This window comes from Palaemon carinicauda, chromosome 39, assembly GCF_036898095.1.
Source record: "Palaemon carinicauda isolate YSFRI2023 chromosome 39, ASM3689809v2, whole genome shotgun sequence".
Classification (NCBI taxonomy): domain Eukaryota; kingdom Metazoa; phylum Arthropoda; class Malacostraca; order Decapoda; family Palaemonidae; genus Palaemon; species Palaemon carinicauda.
In genome coordinates, this window is record NC_090763.1 from 8,365,336 (window position 1) to 8,384,977 (window position 19,642).

The following is a 19,642-nucleotide window of genomic DNA, read 5'->3' on the forward strand; positions in this document are numbered from 1 at the left end:
GCTGGCGTGTGGGAGGGTCTGCGGTGGGATGAGGAGCATGCGGTATGGTATGCAGAGCATGCTGTAAGGTATGCGGCTCATGCTGCATGGTATGCGGAGCATGCTGTAAGGTCTGCAGAGCATGCTGCATGGGCTGAGGAGAATGCCGCATAGTGCTGGAACCCGGCAACTCCTGATGCGGCAGCTCACGCATGTTAGCAGATGGTGCAGCAAGAACATGCGTCTGGCAGGGAGGACTGCGCATCGGTGGTGGAGCTCTCACAGGTGGAGTGTGGGAGCAGGCAGCCGCAGTATCTGCTGAGCGCACAACCTCGGCGGGTTGTAGGTTAACAGGAGCCTTCTCAGCATGATACTCCTGCATGAATGCAGCAAGCTGAGACTGCATAGTCTGCAGCATGGACCACTTAGGGTCTACTGTGGTTGGAGCAACAACAGACGGAGCAGTAGCCTGTTGAGGGACCACTCTACCTCTCTTGGGAGGTGTGCAGTCATCAGATGACTGCGGCGAGTCCGAACTGACCCAGTGGCTACACCTGGGCCGTTGGACTCGCTCGGAAGGGACCTTACGTTTGAGCGGTCGTGAGACCTTGGTCCACCGTTTCCTCCTGGAAACCTCTTCCACAGACGAGGAATGTAAGGGCTCATTCGTCTGTATGTGGATGGGACGATCCTTAACAGATACGTCCGCAACCACTGAGAATACATCCGTGCGCCTATCAAGGCCTGCCGAACCCTTTGGTCCTTCGACATTGCTTCTCCCCTGGGCTTGGGAGCTTGCAAGAGGTCCCGGACTGGGAGGACGACTGGCACGCACAGATGTACCCTCATGCGCAACACTGACACCGACACTTTGCACATCACTAGCACTAACACTTCCCACTGCACTTTTCGCTTTCAGCTCTCTGACATCTGCCAAGAGCTGATTACGGTCATTAGCCAATGACTCCACTTTATCACCGAGAGCCTGAATGGCACGCAACATATCCGCCATACCAGGCTGAGCACTCGTAGCAGGTACGGGAGTCACCACCACAGGGGAAGGAAAAGGTTGAGGGGCATGGGGAGAGGAAAAATCCACAGAGCGAGAAGAACTCCTCCTATTTCTCTCCTTCTCTAACCTATGTGCATATCTAAGGAATTCGTTAAAATCGAATTCCGAAAGCCCAGCACATTCCCCACATCGATCTTCCAAATGACAGGATTTACCCCTACAATTGGAACATACGGTGTGAGGATCTATAGAGGCCTTCGGAAGACGCCTAGTACAAGTCCTAACACTACATTGCCTGTACTTAGGTACTTGAGACTGGTCAGACATCTTGAATTTTAGAAGTAGTCAAGGGGGATTCCAAAATCTAGCAAAGTTCGTTACCAATTAATCTAAATTAATTCCAAAAGCTTGCTAAGCTAATGAGAAAGCTTCCTGAATAGCGAAGGCTATAACTTTAGAGCAAATACATCACCAAATCGTGAACAATAACTCCAAAATCAACAGCGTATCCAAGTAGGTCTTGCCGGCGGCACGACAGAGGAAAAATTGAGTTCTTGTTGACAAGAAGTACTTGAGTACCTGCTCACAGATGGCGCTGTTGTGTACACCCCCACCTGGATAGCGATCGCTGGCGTATCCCGACCGTAGATTTCTGTCGGGCAACGGAGTTGACAGCTACATGATCATCGGGTAAGATTAATATTGAAAACACTATTGTTATAAGAGATAGGAGGGCTAATGGTCCAGAAAAAGCAGTAAGCAACTGTCCTGAAGGACACTTGCTACCCACTGCTCAGCCCCTTATCTCTATCAGATTGCCCAAGGATAGACAAGTTCCCCTACTCATGACTGTACAGTAGGAGGGGGAAATGCTGGCATCAGTGTTTCCCTTTCCCTCTTAATAAAGTATTACTGCCACCCCTCAAAAAAAAAAAATGACCAAACCCACAGGTTTAGCTGCATATACCTTCAAAGGCTCAGAGGCACACAGGACATTAATCCACTATGCACCAGCATCGATAATGCAGCGGCTATTTAATGCACTGCCAGCTCATCTAAGAAACATATCAGAAGTGAGCGTAGATATGTTTAAGAATAAGCTCGATAAAAACCCAAGATGCATTCCAGACCATCCAAGAATGGAAGATGCAAAATACACCGGAAGACGCTTAAGCAACTCTCTGGTGGATATATGAGGAGCTTCACACTGAGGGACCTGGGGGAACCCAAACATAGAATAAGGCAATAAGGTAAGGAAAGGCCCCTTGAAGGACTCAGCAGAAGTGGGAGTTTTGCTGTACAGTGAACCCTCGCTACTTCGCGGTTCGACCATCGCGGATTCACCACTTCGCGGATTTTTTCCATAACCCATATATATACAGTAATATATATATATATATATATGTATGCATGTATTTATGTATATATGTAGGTATGTATGTGTATACATATAAATATGTATATGTGTATACATATAAATATATATATATATATATACACACACACACACACACATATAAATATATATATATATATATATATATATATATATATATATATATATATATATATATATATATATATATATATATATATATATATATCTAAAGTAGGAAGATGTGATGTAGTTCTAAGGGAAAAGTATTGGAAATATGTCTGGGTAATAAGCAAAGCTCTACCTCCAGTTTGTTTCTTCATTATGATCAGAGATAAATGTAAACAAAACATTGGTTGCCATTTTTTATCGTGCTTTTTAGCGTGTTTAGGAAATACATGATATAAAATCACCTTTAATATTTGTGCCTGTTTTAGTTTAGGGTACTGTAGTACATGCATTAAGTGTTCTGTACATTAAAGGGTAGTTTGTTAACAGAACTACGTACAAGGGAAGGTTTTAAAAGTCTGAATATACATGTTGAATAAATAGGTAAATATGGTGTCACTACTTCGCGGATTTTCACCTATCGCGGCCGCGACTGGAACCTATCTACCGCGATAAACGAGGGTTCACTGTACAGTTCTCCATTTTACTGCTCCCCGTATGGGACTCCTCAGAAGGAAAGACTTTGCCACCCGCACCGAAGTGTTCCAGTGTGTCACAGCTATGTCTGAACCAATCTGTTTTGGGGATCTAGACACTAAAGCCTCCCTCTTCTTCAAATCCCAACTGAACCACTGGTTCACTGACTGGTATCCAAGTTGACTCGCTGGTTCCCTGACTGGTGTGCAAGGAGTATTGGAAGGCCACTTGTCATATGCAATGCTCCAAAGCAACTCCTTTGTAAAACTGCCTTCCAACCAGACAACATCAAACTCTTTGTACTTCTCTAAAATCTCCGTGATTGATGACACCCATTGACTTTGCGAAATACATCACTGCACCGGACCACTGGTCAAGCAATTAGACAGCATCAAGGGAGGCTCTGCAGACAATGCCCTACTCAGAAGCCGAGAAGGATGAACCTTCTGAGATGAGTCTGTTCAAGGAGAGTCTACCAGTTAGAGTGCACACTGATAGGTTAACATGACCACTCGAGAATGCAGCTTTATTTTGCACATAGAACCATTTCTGCCTCATGAGTGCGGGGGAGGGTTGGTAACAGATAGGAGGCTATAGAGTTCTTAGATCCTCACATCTGACTGTCAACTTGATCCATGGCCAAACTAGGCAGATCTGAATAGGACAGCTTCAGAGATGGCGTAGACATCTACGGGGTACCGAAGAGCCGATCAATGACCAAAGTTCTTCCTGAAGGAGAAGCGAAGATCACCTTACCCAGTCCATTGCACTCACAAATGAATGTAAAAACATTCATAAAGGAATAATTCAACTCTGGGTTATCTGTATCAAAAGGTAATGGGCAATGGCATCTTAGGGGCATACAAATCCTGAGTACCCTTGTACCCAACAAGGGTAGAGGGAGGGTGCAGCAGGCTGCTCTGGAAACTCACTCCCCACTTCGAATACGAGCTCTCTGACCAAAGAACAAACCTAGCAATGAAATTGAGGACTGATGACAGACCAAGATGACCAATAACAATGACAGAAGGAGTAACCAGTACTCTTCCTTCTGCTGATAGGGGCGGGAAGGCAAATAGGCACGAAGTGCTGGTCTCTCTACTGATGGCCCATGGCTGTTGGATACGTGCAAGAGCCCAGTGACATCCTCGAGTGATACTAACTTCTCAACTAGGGTTACTAAAGCACTGCTATCAGAGAAGGGAGCAGCTGTCCACTGACCAACACTTCCAACAAATGACTGATAAAAGGTGCACTGGGGCATACTCCTTTGCCTCGCATGTCTATGTGGGTAGCTAGAGAGACCAGCTAGGAGTGTGGAATGGATTCACGACACAAGGTCACGTGCCTGCCCTAGGGCCATGACATGGGGGCTATGGTCTCAGCCCCTGGGGGAGTTGCACTAAGTCGTGAAATGGGGTCACGGCTCCTACCCCGTGCACCGGTCCTGTTAAGACAAATTACAGGGCCATTGTTCTGGCCCAAGAACCACTTTGTTGTTGTCCACACCATCCCAGAAAGATAAATGGTGTGGTAAGGAGCCCTCCCCTTATGGATATGACTGGCTCTCCTGGATATCTTGGACTACAACTACTACTTCTTTAAAAGCATCAAAATGAGAATCAGAAATTGAAGAGGAGATTCCTCAATGCAATGCTTGCCTACAAGTCACAATCTACATTCCATAGTAAAGGGGACAATTGTAACAATTATGTCCTTAAGTAGTGATTGGAAATATTGCTGGTTCATCAAAATCAAATAAGAGGCTAACATATACTTTTAATCAAGCTTTGTACCATTATTATACATGAAGCCAATATCATCACCAAAATAAAGGTGTATATGAAAATTATTATAAAGGCATGGACTGGCCAAACAGTATGAGCTTACTCATAGCTGAAGGTAAAAGTGAAGGGTCTTTGACAGGTGGGTGGGTGTGGCTACTCCCCCATGCACACCACCAGATATTAACTATCTTGTTAACAAATTCAACAGTTGCACCAGCTCAGATAAAAGCATTCACTATTTCAAAGGACACTATGTTTGTATACACAAAGGAACAAGCTTAATTCTCTACCAGTTTCCTCTACTGTAAATAATCTTCAGAATCTCAATTGGCAGTTCACAATGCCGTATGTAGACATTAATTTCACATTTAAGGCACACCACCTTCAGATTAGTAAAAATAAAAAACATAGGTGTCACTGATAATGGTTGGCCAATCATACTTAACTTTAAGTAGAGAACCAGAAGGATGTTGGCATCACATATTGGGTCAACATATCTCGAGCAACTAAACTTCTTTTGCATCTACAGCAGTAATTCCAATGTATTTCTTCTTGTGATGTCACTTATATGAATACCATACCATGCAGACATCCAGCCTATTTAAGGAAAAGAGGAATAAAATTGAATGTGCATGCAAGCACCAAATTTACTTTTATCTTGAAATATGAAACTGAGGATATACTGTTTATTTTAAAATATATACATTATCCTTTTAAAGTAGCAATTTAATATACTCAAAAGCCTATCTTATGACAAATCTAGATTTCAGAAATGACGAATTTGGAGATAATTTATATTTTTCCTAGCTATACAAACCTGAGTCCTTTACATATAAGAGATAACGGCAAAGCTGTTATTCACAGCACTTAATTTTTATAACAAGGCATAAACAGGAGGCCAGTTGCTACTAACGGAGTGGAGAAGTCTAGGACCCCCATGCTTGCTCACTGTGTAGTCACTTTAATTGCAGCCAAAACATTTTAAGGGGCTGGTGATAGCGGAAAAGTATGAATAAAAGAATCAGGTTTGTATAGTTAGGAACAATACGAATTACCTCCAAATTCGTCATTTGTCCTGGTACAAATACAAACCCTCATCCTTTACATAGACATTTCCGTAGGTGGAAGGAAGTTCCTGTTCCAACTGGCTGGAAAACTAATCCCGGGATTCCTAAACTCTGACCTTGTAGGTAGTGAGAGTTCAGGCTCCTTACACCTCGTGCACCAGTGGTGCGACTATACCATTGGGTCCACGGCCTGTGCAATAAAAGACGTTGAGCAGAAAGCCTGTGTCGTAATGTTGAAGCACATTTATAAAAATGGGTTTGCCTGAATCCAACCAAGAAGCATATGTATACTAATGTGTCAGCTTAGTTTACACAATGGGGCATATGTATAGTAATAGGTTTGCCTGCTTACTACACACTCCGCCGCATAGGAAATGACTCTTCTACATCATATTATGTTGAACAGCTGCAGGCTGAGTGGGGCTTATCTGCAGGTAAATCAGTTCAAGCTGAATGGGTTTTTGATGTGCCCAAAGATAGGGGAATATTGAAAGGAAAAGGAAAGGCCAGTCATTCTCCACTTCCATCCCAGCCTAACCATGTAACCTCCGTCTCGATCTGAGGCTAATGTTCCTGTGAGGGGAGCTCATGCAGCTGCCATCTGGTGTGCAGCTGCTACAGGCCCAAAAGTAAAGGTATTTAGGGACCTGTGGTTTTATTCACACAGGTAATGGCCAGTAAACATTATCTTACATTTCCATACACCTGTCTGTAGTACCTGTGTCACTCAGAGATTCTTCATAAATGCCTGGGTTGTACTAACCTCCCTGACATAGAGTGCTTCAGCTTGAGCTCTTCCTGGGGAGGAAGGTGAGGGGGGGGGGGGCAAAAGGGTATGGTAAATGACTTCCCTTAACCATTAAGAGATTGTATGTCTGGTCACCACCACCTTTACTCTCCCTGTGCTGACAAAAAGGGTGTTGCAAGTCTGGTCAAATTGCATCTGTACACTAAGGTAGTGCCTCAATGCCTTCACAGTCCCCAAAAGCAACTGATCAGGATTGTTGGTTATCTCTCTAAGACTTGTGATCTGAAATGACGAAACCCTGGAATCAGGAACTGATGAATTCTGTATTTTAGCAATAAACTCAGGGACGAAGGAGAACAAGACCTGCCTCCATACCCAAGTATAAGAGATGTCACATGTTACAGGAAAAACCCTGTTGCTCACGAATTTGCTTAGTAGAGGACAGGGCAAGAAAGAGGATAGTTTTGAAGATGAGGTTCCTATCTAAATAAAGCCTCAACAGTTCATAAAGTGCCCTCTTCAGAGAACGTAGTACAGTACTTTGACAACGTTCCTGGGTGGTGGTCCCACTTCTACCGAGGGATAAGTCTGTTAAAAACTCCATATGAGCATGGAAAGCTCTACCAAAAACACCAACTTCTTTCAGCCTAAAGACTTGGCTCAAGCCTAAGTGACAGCCTTTCACCGCTGATACCGAGAAGTTTTCCATTTTGGAGATAAAGTAAAAGTTCAAAAATTAATGAGATAGAGGTTCCAGAGAAAATACTCTTCCACAACACCAACAACAGAAGATGGCCCACTTTGCTTGATACACAGAGGTTGAAGACTTTTGGATGTATACAGACATCTCTCACGCAACTTACAGCAAAAAGATTTTCTCCAAGAAGAGAATCTGGATAACCTCCACGCGTGAAGCTGAAGGGATTCCACTGTGGTGTGGAAAATCTGGGTGTGTGGTTGGCACAATAAGTCAGGAATAGGAGGCAATTCCCTTGGAATCTCTATCAGCAGAAGTAGAAGGTCCAGGTACTATTCCACTTACAGCCATTTCAGGGCCACTAAAGTTATGTTGAGGACGGGAGTGGCTCAAATCTGATATGGGGCACTCTTTATTAGGTAAAAAAAGAAGAAAAGCATTATGTCGAGGCCGTCCCATGGATGCCGGAACAAATCTGGTCTAGCACCAGTGAACAGTGAATTGGGACCTTGTGCCTAAGTGAGGTCACAAGTAGGTCAATCATCAGGAACCCCATGAGGTCAGGATGTCGTTCGCTATCCGAGAAATCAAGGTCCATTTTGAGCAAACCACTTGCGCCCTCCTGCCTAATTTGTCCGTCCCGAGATTCTTTCTCCCTGGAATGAAACAGGCTGTAAGAGTGATCGAGTTGAGCCCTGCCCACTTATGGATCTTTACTGGGAGTTGGTAAAGGTGCAATGATGCCGTACCACCTTGTTTGTTCACATATATCACTACTCTCAACAAGATTGTCAGCTCCTGAGCCTCATACAGATAACCTTTCCTAAGATGGGATTGGTTTTGGTATAGAATTACTTCTCTCCCATATACATGGGAGAGATTAATCGATGACTTGAGAGACTCGGTTAAATTCGCATATTGGTTCTCTTGAGCTATCTCTTCTATCTTCTATTTGAAGAATGCTTATCAACAAGAGAGGAAGATGATACAAGAATTGGTGAGGTGGATGGGGAAGGTGAGCATGTACGGTTTGGTTCCTGCTGACTACGCTTCACAGATGTCAAGCATTTCAATACAGGTGGTGACAACTGCAACATGGGAAGATAAATGTTCCTATGACTCAGCAGGTTACGACTCGTCAAGGGGCATCACATTACGTTTCTCTTGTACAGATAGTACATTCAAAGAGGAAGATGCAGTAAGGAAAGACTTAATATTCCTACATCTGCTAATACCTCCAGAAGTCTCACAATTGATGGACCATCGTCGATCACTAAGGAATACCACAATTCTCCCAGGTCCTGGTCCTTAAAGGGCTCATCGTTAGGGTAACACTGCAATTGGTGTACCTTGAGAGAAAGGCAGTAGAGGAAAGTGATACTTCAGCCTTCATCCAAGCATACCGGTACCCCAGGGCAAGAAAGGTTCTCTCTTCTCCTTCTGAAGAACCTGAAGGCAACACAACAGGGTTTGGAATATAATCAAAGATGAGAGCTTCTTTGGCAGCAGCTTATGTATTGTTGAGCCAGATGCCGAAAAATCCTTCTTAGGCTACTGATGGTGCCGTGGCTTTGCAAACTTCACCCACTGAAGATGAAGCCCCGCCCTACACTCATCACAGAAAGATAACTATGAACAGTCATGCCCCCTACAGAAGATACAAAGTTGATTGGACTCCACCTCTGACCACCATTCTGACAGGATTTATCATAGTACACTTGCATGTCTTCCCATGGAATTACCATAAAATGCAAACACACTGGCACAGTTAAATAGTCGAGTCAAAGTTCAAGGCAGCAGAGAAGAAAGTCCCTTCTGAACTTCAGCTGAAATCAAAGCGAGGGTTGCTCCGCCTGACGATTGAGCGCATTCACCTGCTAGCAACTCCATTTACCTCGCTAAAAGTTTAAATGACAATTCTATGTCTACTGAAGTCATACTCGTATTAAAGGACAATGGTTTGCAATCATGTAAGAAGAAATAGGACACCATTTATCTAGGGTGACATTGCAAGAAATATTGAAATTTTAATCTTCAAAACCTCCAAGCATACAATATTAGTGGTGTGGTTAAGTGGTTGAAATCTAATAACTCCTAAACTTTTTATAAACTACCATTTTCTTTTATAATGAGTCAGAATCAAACTACAAATGCAGCATCTACCACAAATGAATCACATGTTGAATTTTTTTAAAAGTACACAAGGATTGAAAAGCTACATATCTAGAATGCCATATATAATTTAGTTTTTACATCGTATCTATAGATATTCAAAAATTTCTTGAAAAAAAAAATAATTCTGGAATTTCTATGATAATAAAAAATCTTGCTTCAAAATGATATTTTCATAATAAAATAAATTTTTTAACATACTTACCCGCTGGTTATATAAGAATGGCTAAAGTCCCTGGATGCCCGGCAGAAATATTAAAAATCTCGCGGCTATCCCAGATATGCCAGGTGTATACTAGCACCCTTGCGGTAGACAGGCCAAACTAATCCAACCACTTCAGATCTTCCTTGCCCCTTGGTCTCTCGAGGGGAGGAGGGTGGGATTATAACTTTTCTCTTTCACTTGTTGGCCACCACCTTTGCTTCCTTGACTCCTAATTTAGTTTAAACTCACCATAAAGTGACGAATAGTCAGTTACAACATGTAACTTCATACCTGTCTTCAATGTTCAAGTTCTTACAGTCCCTCCCTGTACAATATAACCAGCGGGTAAGTATGTTCAAAAATTTATTTTATGAAAATATCATTTTTAAACATAAAACTTACCCGCTGGTTATATAAGAATGGCTGATTGACACCCTTGGTGGTGGGTCAGAGACAGCAATGTAATTGGAAATTCACTGAAGAGTTACACATAACAAACTTAAGAGGTTCGTACCTGATAAGGAAGCAGACTGCAATGGTTCTCTGCCTCATTCTGTCTGCTATCCTTAGAAGATCCAGCTGTCCACCCAGGGGGCTGATGATCTCTAGGAGCTGTCAAACGGTGCCATAACCTATAACTTGACAGGACCTCGACTAATACCCTTGTTCCGGGCACTCTCAAGGAACAACATGACCACCTGACCAAATCAACAGATTGCGGAAGACTGACGACAAATCTCCACATACAACCATAAAAACTAAACAAGTTCCAAGAGAAAGAAAAGGGTACTAGGAATTAGGGGAGCGTAGTGGTAGATCCTTCACCTACTACCGCATTCGCCACAACGAATGGGCTCAAAGTGTAGCAGTCTTCATAAAGAGTCTAGACACGTTTCAAGTAATGGGATGCGAATATAGATTTACTTCTCCAAAAAGTTGTATCCATTATGCTTTGCAGAGAACGATTTTGTTAAAAAGCTACCGAAGTAGCTACTGCTCTTACTTTGTGTGTCTTCACCTTAAGCAGTTTAAGGTCTGCTTCACCACACTGGGAATGAGCTTCTCTAATCAAGAGCCTTAAGAAAAGGATAGAGCGTTCTTCGACATAGGCTGCGAGGGCTTCTTAACTGCACACCCGAGAGCCTTCGAGCTGCTTCTCAAACTCTTTGTTCTGTCCAAATAGACCCTTAGTGCCCTAACAGGACAGAGCACCTTTTCCACTTCATCGCCCACTACATCATAGAGATTAGCAATCTCAAAAGACTTGGCCATGGATGGGAAGGATGCTCATTCTTGGCCAGAAAACCCAGCTGCAAGGAACATATGGCTTTCCCGTCTCTGAAACCAATGTTCTTGCTCAAAGCATGGACCTCACTGACTCTTTTAGCTGTCGCTAAGCTCACCGAGAGAAGGGCCTTCAAAGTTAAATCTTTAAAAGAGGCTGAGTGTAGAGGGTCGAATCTGTCACTCATGATGAATCTAAGAACTACATCCAAATTCCAAGCAGGTGATTCCAGATTCCATCTCTTAGAAGTTTCAAACGACCTAAGAAGATCTAGTAGGTCTTTATTGTTGGAGAGATCCAAATCTCTATGCCTGAAAACAGTTGCCAGCATACTTCAGTACCCCTTAATAGTCGAGGCAGAATGAGTTATGCTTAGTTCTAAGATCTAAGAAGAAATCGGCAATCTGTATTAGAGAGGTACTGGAAGAAGAAACCGAATTAGCCCTACACCATTCTCTGAATACCTCCCACTTGGACTGATACACCCTGATGGTAGAAGTCCTCCTTGCTCTTGCAATAGCCTTGGCTGCCTCCTTCAAAAATCCTTAGATCTTGCGAGTTTTTCGATAGTCTGAAGGCAGTCAGACGTAGAGCTTGGAGGTTTAGATGGTTTCTTGCCAAGTGGGGTTGTCTGAGATGATCTGCTCTTAACGGAAGGCTTCTCGGCACGTCCACCATCCATTCCAGTACCTCTGTGAGCCAACTTCTTGACGGCCAGAAAGGAGCAACTAGGGTCATTCTGGTCTCCTTGTGAGATACGAACTTCTGCACCACCTTGTACAGGATCCTGAAGGGTGGGAACGCGTACACATCCATGTGCGACCAATCCAACAGGAACGCGTCTATGTGAGCCACCTCGAGATCCGGAATTGGGGAGCAGTACATCTCCAGCCTTTTCGTCTTTGAGGTTGCAAACAGATCTATGAGGGGATGACCTCATAACCGCCACAGCTTCTTGCAAACGTCTAGGGTAATGTCCACTCTGTGGGAAGAACTTGGTCCCTCCTGCTGAGTCTGTCTGCACTCACGTTCTTGACCCCCTGAATGAAACGTGTCAATAAAACAATCCTCTTTTCCTTCACCCATACGAGAAGAGATCTCGCCAACTCGTAAAGAGACTTCGAGTGGGTCCCCCCCCTGCTTTGCTATATATGCTAGGGTCATGGTGCTGTCCGCATTGATCTGAACCACCTTGCCTAGGACCAAATTCTTGAATCCCTTGAGGGCTAAGTGCACAGCTAAAAGCTCCTTTTGCTTGATATGAAGAATCTCTTGCTCTTTTGTCCACAGACCTGAGATTTCTCTTTTCCCTAAGGTTGCTTCACACCCCGAGTTTGAGGCGTCGGAAAACAACACGAGGTCTGGGCTCTTTTGCTCCAACGACAGGCCCTCCTTGAGTCCGTGAACGTTGTTCCACCATTGAAGATGTGTTCTGATTGTACTTGTAATGGGAATACTCTCCCTGTCGAGACTGTCTCCCTTCCTCCAATGAGCATTAAGATGAAATTGAAGGGAACGTAGGTGCAGCCTCCCCAGAGACACAAACTTTTCCAGAGATGAGAGGGTCCCCAGAAGGCTCGTCCACTCTCTCTCCGAACTGACGTCCTTCTTCATAAAGGCACAAAGCCTTAGGAGCGCTGACTGAATCCTTGCAGGAGATGGAAAAGCCTGAAAAACCTGACTCTGAATCTCCATCCCCAAATAAAGAATCTTCTGGGATGGAGTCAGCTGTGACTTCTTTGAACTCACTAGGAGTCCCAACTCTTTTGCCAAATCCAAAGTCATCTGAAGATCCTTCAAACAGCGATCGGCTGAGGGAGCTCTTATGAGCCAATCGTCCAAGTACAGGGAGGCCCTGATGCCTCTTGAGTGCAGCATGCTCGCCACATTCAGCATTATCTTCATGAATATCAGAGGGGCTGTGCAGAGACCGAAACATAAGGCTCGGAACTGGAAGACCTCCTTCCCGTACACAAACCTCAAGTAACGTCTGCAACTTGGATGTATTGGGACATGAAAATAAGAGTCCTGGAGATCCAACGATACAATCCAGTCGCCTTTCCTTACTGCTGCCAGAACGGTTTTCTGAGTTTCCAAGGTGAACTTCAAATTCTGGACGTAGTTGTTGAGGGCATTTACATCCAGAACCGGTCTCCATTCCCCTGAACTCTTGGGAACCAGGAACAAACGGTTGTAAAACCCTAGCGATTCCAAGTACCGCACCCTCTCTATTGCTCTTTTTTTCCAGCAAGAGAGACATCTAAAGCTGTATGGCCTGCCTCTTTGTTCCTTCCCTGTATTTGGGCGAGAGATCCACAGGATCTGTGGCTAAAGGAGGCTTTGACAAGAATGGGATTTTGTATCCTTCCTTTAGAACATGAACGGACCAAGGGTCCGCTCCCCTTACCTCCCAGGCTTGCCAGAAGTAATTTAGCCTGGCTCCCACTGCTGCTTGAAGTCGAGGACAGTCAGACCTTGCCTCGACTGGACTTAGCTCCTCTTTTCTTAGACTTCTCCACATCGGGATTGAAGTTACTTCTCCCGGCAGGCTTACCACGAAATTTAGCCTGGCTCCCACTGCTGCTTGAAGTCGAGGACAGTCAGACCTTGCCTCGACTGGACTTAGCTCCTCTTTTCTTAGACTTCTCCACATCGGGATTGAAGTTACTTCTCCCGGCAGGCTTACCACGAAAGGGCTGAGCAGTCTGGGAATATGACGTCCCTTCCTTCGTTCTACGGGAAGGGAAAGATGTAGGCAACACCTTCCTAGCTGTTTTGGCAACCAAATCATGAGTAGCCTTCTGAGTCAATGCTGCAGCCACTTCCCTCACTAAATCCTGCGGGAATAGAGCAGAAGACATGGGAGCAAAAAGTAACTCTGATCTCTGACATGAAGTGACTCCCACAGAAAGGAAGGAACACAAAGTTGCCCTCTTCTTCACAACTCCTACAGTGAACAGGGCAGCCAATTCATTAGAACCATCTCTAACTGCCTTGTCCATACAAGACATAAGCTGGATAAGGTTACTCATGTCAGTGCCCTTCATTTCCGTTACTTTTCTACCCAAGTCTCCCAGAAACCAGTCCAGAAAATTAAACACCTCAAAAGCCCTGAACAAACCTTTCAAGAGGTGGTCAAACTCCGACATTGACCACCACACTTTAGTCTTCCTCATGGCTAGACGACAAAAAGAGTCCACTAGGCTCGATAAGTCCCCCTGAGCAGATGCAGGAACTCCCAAACCTAAGACTTCCCCTGTCTCATACCAAACGCTCGACTTGGAAGCTAGTTTGGCTGGTGGAAAAGCGAAACATGTCTTGCTAAGAGCTTTCTTTAAATCCAACCACACTCCCATTAACTTCAATGGTCTCTTAAAGGAGCGGGAGAGAACCATTTTTGTGAAAAAGGATGTCCTTGCTGCTTTACCGAGGGTAAATTCCGAAGGAGGAGATCGAGGGGCAACAGGGGTAAAATGGTCTGGAAATAACTTTGTGAAGACCAGCATTAGTTTCTTGAGGTCCACCGAATGTTGAGGTGGGTTATCCTCTTCTCCCTCTGAAATGTCATCCAATTGTTCCTCCTGAGAGAAAACCTCATCCGGATCTTCTTCCGACAATTCAGCCACTGGAGTTGTGCCTTGATCAGAAAGGTGACGGTCCTGTGCAGGTGCGTCAGTGCTGACATGGGCGCGCTTGCGCTGTTCAATATTCCCATCCGACTGACAATCACTAGCCTTGCGTTTGCTGTCACGATCGGTTTGTGAAACAGCATCAACCTGACGCGCTGCAAAAACAGTCGACTGCCGTGTAGAGTCATGGATTGGCTGGCGTGAGGAGTCATGGATTGACTGCTGAGAACCGTTGCGGGTAGCTTGATGAATGGTGCCATGGGTAGAATCTGGCTGACGCTCCGCCGCGTCTACGCTCCGCTCACGCTGACGCTCCGCCGTGTCATGGGTTGACTGGCGTGTGTCGTCACGCTGACGCTTAGCGTCTGCCTGCCGCTGACGCTCCGCGGCGTCATGGGTCAACTGCTGTGTGTCGTCACGCTGCCGCTTAGTGTCTGCTTGCCGCTGACGCTCTGTCTCGCGCCCGCTCCCATCCTGCCGCTTAGCGGTCCGCTCCGTTACCTGGCGAGCGTCATCACTTTTGGAAGACTGACGATCGGCTGTATGCGCGATCGATAGATGTTGCGAAGCAGAGCTCTGTCGATATGCATTCACCTCAACCTGCCGTTGAACACTGTGACTAGGAGACCGCCTGTGCGATAACACGTCAGTACCAGAGACAACAGGCCGCCTGTGCGACAACGGGTCTAAAACGGAAGACTGACGCCCAGCCGCACTGTCAACAGCAGGCCGATAAGACTGCATAAGCGACGAGAGCTGCTGTTTCATGCCCAACAACATAGACCACTTTGGATCACCTTGAGGCGATATTTGCGCCGCCTCTTCCAATGCGAATTCGCCTTCCTCATCGTTACCAAACCGCTCCCCGCTTTCGGGAGACGAGCACCAGTCCGATGGAAGCGGCGGAGCATGAACCGTAACACCCGAACCAGGAATTAGCTCCGCATCTGACTGAATCAAACCTTTATCCATATTGGAACCCACGTAAGAGCGCTTCGCATGCGAACACTCGTCAAGGGACCGAAAACATTCTGGTGTACTGTATCCCAATGACTACAGCCTGGCTGTTGCGGAGAGCAATCGCGCCGCTGTTCCACTGACTGCGCTTTTCTCTTAAGCGTTGTAGAGGCTTGACACCACATCTCATCACGTGACCCTTCATCCGAAGGAGGAGATAAAGCACTAACCTCACCTTTCCTACGGTGAGGGTGAGCGACCTGTGATACGACAGCAGGAACGCTCGAGGGGACGTCTGTGCAATTGATGACGCCTCTCGTTCCCTTTCGCCGTTCGACATAACTTCTCCCCTAGGAGCTTGACAGAGGTCTTAGGCTAGGCGAACAACAGGATCGCGCAGACGCACCCTCCACAACACTGAACACATTAGTCGAACATTTTACACTTGATCAGTCGCCAGTGCGACAACTTTTAAGTAAATTAATTTCCGACATCATTTGCTTTTTGTCCGGCGCTAATGATTCAACTCTCACACCGAGAGCTTGAATAGCGGACAACATATCCTTCATCGTATGCTCTTTCGGCTCTTGATCTACCACTACGGGGGAAGGAATAGGATGAATGACATCAGATACAGGTAAATCCACAGAACGGGAAGAACTACGTCTAATCCTGTCTCTCTCTCTAATTTTTGAGTATAACGCTCATAAGCTACCCACTCACTTTCGGTTAACGAAGAACATTCTTCACACCGATCCCCAAAAGTACAAGATTTACCCATAAATTTTACACAAATTGTATGTGGATCAACAGAATCCTTAGGAAGGCGAGTATGATAACCTTTAATACACTTCCTATATACAGGCCATATTGAAAAGTTACGAGAGAGATCCAAAAAATTACAAGGGTCAAAATCAACTAAATAAACCCAAAACAATAAAGATTTCAAGAAAATATGAAAAAGAAATCACTAATGCGAAAGCCCAAAACAAAAAGACAGAGTACATCACCAAATAAACCGTCCAAATTAATGTAATTTGCGAGAGAATTTCCAACGTTCTAGCCAGTATGGCTGAAAAAAAGATCTGAAGTGGTTGGATTAGTACGACCTGTCTACCGCAAGGGCGCTAGTATACACCTGGCATATCTGCAATAGCTGCGAGATTTTTAATATTTCTGCCGGGCGTCCAGGGACTTTAGCCATTCTTATATAACCAACGGGTAAGTTTTATGTTTAAAATAGATAAATTGTCTTCCATCCTATATTCCACAAAAAGTTTGCATGATCTACACTTGACTGACAAAGTAATACTATATTTAGGTTGTAAACTGCTCGGTTTTTAGACTCAAGAAAACATTTGAGCATGGCAAATTGAATCTAACCTTTTAACTTGATGACAGGTAAGTCCATCCATTGTTGTTTCCATTTTAATATTCAATAAAATTATGAGTTTGTTCTTGCTTTTCCAATCACATTGCAGCTGTTTTGTTGTGTCCATTTGATGAACAAGAAATCTTTATGTTCTAGTATAAAGGTATTATACTGTATCTGGGTACCATTAGATTTTGCAGGTCTAGGCAGCTCTACATAACTGGAAGAAAATTATTGATTTATAACAAAAAAGCAACCCAAATTACCAGCTACACACAGATTAAATAGATCTACAGATTAGTAAATATGACAAATTTTGAAATATTTGTATTTTTTCTATGTTACAAACCTGGAGCTATTTATTGAGGATATTACTTTAGGTATAGCTGAAAGACAAGCCATAAAATTTTAGCGAGGGACAAATACCTCAACTGCTAGTTAGTGGGAGGGTGGGGGTAGCCGGCTAACCACCTCACTCACACACCTGGACTGAGCACCTACTTTGCTTGTAGGCAGGACATTCATGGGGTACAGTGCTGGCGGGCCAATTTGTATAAATATCTCAATGTTTGTATCGTTAGGAAAAATGCAAATTACTTCCAAATTTGTCATTTGTTCCGTCACTCTATACAAACCCTCACTATTTATAGGGCATGACTTACCTATTAGGAGGGAGGAAGTCCATACCAACTGGCTCTTGGCATGTTACCAGGGGTTCACTCCCTACGATATAGATCGTTAGCGGTAGGAACCCTACACCTCGCTAAAATTGTTTTGCTTTGCATGACTAGTGGCTTGCACAAGCTGTGTGTTTGTGACACTAGGAATGTGGCTTGGCCTAGTAATGGGATCTACGAGTCATAGGAATCTGACAGTACTAAGACTTTACCCAATCCCCTCTAACTAGAGGTATTGGAGACACAAAGTATTATTTCTATACTAGGTTACAAAAGGGAAATGGATCGTACCTGCAGAGAGGTGAGGTCAGCTGTTTCGAGTACCAGGGTGCTGATTTTCAAAGGAAGGGAAAGCAAGAAGTCAATCATTATAACAAATTCACCCCAGACTAACCCAGGTAACCTCGGCCCTCAACCCTCTACTACTTGTCCATCAAGGAGCTTGAGGTGTTTACACCACTTGTTGTGTAGCCACCTCAGGACTAATCGAAAACGTTTCCATGTTTCTGTGAGTTACATCTTACAGGTAGTGGGTGGTGAAGGTCGTCTGACACTTCCACACGCCCACCTGCAGTACCTACACTACAGAGCAGTTCTTTTGAACACCAGGGACATTGGAATATCCCTCACGTCATGTGCTCTGGGTTGTCGTGGTGGAGGGTCAGGATTAAGTGCAAAGTCAATGACCTTGCGAATCTATGATGAGATGGTGTTCTTCATGACCCTCCTCTTGGCCTTTCCCGTGCTGACAAAGAGTGCCAACACAAGGGGGCAGGCTGCTGCTGTTCTTTTCAAGTACCACCTCAGACTCCTCACTGGGCAAAGTATCAGTTGGTCTGTACCTTTGGTTACAGAACGAAGACTCTCGATCCTATAGGTACCGAACCTAGGATCCAATACCTACCCCTGGATTTTGAGTCTAAGCAATAAACTTAGGGTCAAAGTTGAGTACTGTACTACCTCTCTCAATCCCCATGAATGGGAGATGTATGATAGACCATGCAGTTCACTGACACTCTTGGCCGTTCCTAAAGCGAGTAGGAAGGCCTTCTTCAGAGTAAGGTGGTGATCTGTTGCCTGGCGTAATGGTTCGTAGGGAGGTCCCTTCAGAGACTGAAGGACTTGAACCACGTTCCAAGAAGGAAGTCTAACTTCCGATGGAGGACAAGTAATTTCATAACTCTGAATGAAGAGAGTGAGTTCCAATGGGGAGGAAATATCTACTCCCTTCAGTTTAAAGGCAAGATTCAAGGCTGAGCGGTACCCTTTGACTGGCGAAACTGAGAGGGGCATTTCTTCCCGAAGGTGTACAAGAAACTACGCTATTGTTGGAATAGAGGCATCGAGGGGGTGATACCCCTTCCATGACACCAGCCACGTCCCTTGCTTCTGCCAATCATGAGCGGCCTTTAAACCTTTACTCTTTCCGTGAATTAAAGACCCCCTGGTATGTTTCCAGTTTTTAAATATGCAAATGAAATGGAAGGGTGATTGGTATGGGACATAAGCCATCCCAGTAAGTAAGGATACAATGACCTAATTCAGATTAGGATGAACTCCCCAGAATGGTGCAACACTAGTTAGGCCAATGAAATTTGCATAATTGAATAGATCTTAGCAAATATACTATTTTGAATACCATATACTGTACTACTGGCAGAAACCTCTATTAACAAAGTTACAGATTAAAAAAAAAAATCTCCATTTTGATCCGTTAGCAGCACATACTGCAGAAACCGCAGAAGCCTCTGTTCACCAGTCTCTCAAATGTAAACAATGGACTTGGAGTGAAAAATATACTTCACATTTTAATTGACTGATATTATTATTCTTATTTGCTAAGCTACAACCCCCTGTTGGAAAAGCAGGATACTATAAGACCCGGGGCTCCAACAGGGAAAATACCTCAGTGAGGAAAGGAAACAAGGACAAATAAAATATTTTAAGAACAGTAAAATTAAAATAAATATTTCCTATATGACTTACACAAAACAAGAGGAAGGGAAATTAGATAGAATAGTGTGCCCGAGTGTAC

The 19,642-nt window shown here is 44.4% G+C and overlaps 1 long non-coding RNA gene across 1 annotated transcript in view; it reads right to left on the minus strand.

Moving 5' to 3' along the window:
• The window catches only part of LOC137631490 (uncharacterized), a 33,681-nt gene extending 16,537 nt beyond the window's left edge, over window positions 1-17,144 (minus strand). The window contains exons 1-2 of the long non-coding RNA XR_011041894.1: window positions 16,942-17,144; window positions 5,240-5,395 (exon numbers count right to left, since the gene is read on the minus strand). This is a non-coding gene — a long non-coding RNA (uncharacterized lncRNA). The remainder of the gene's footprint in view (window positions 1-5,239; window positions 5,396-16,941) is intronic.
• Between the last annotated feature and the right edge of the window lie 2,498 nt (window positions 17,145-19,642).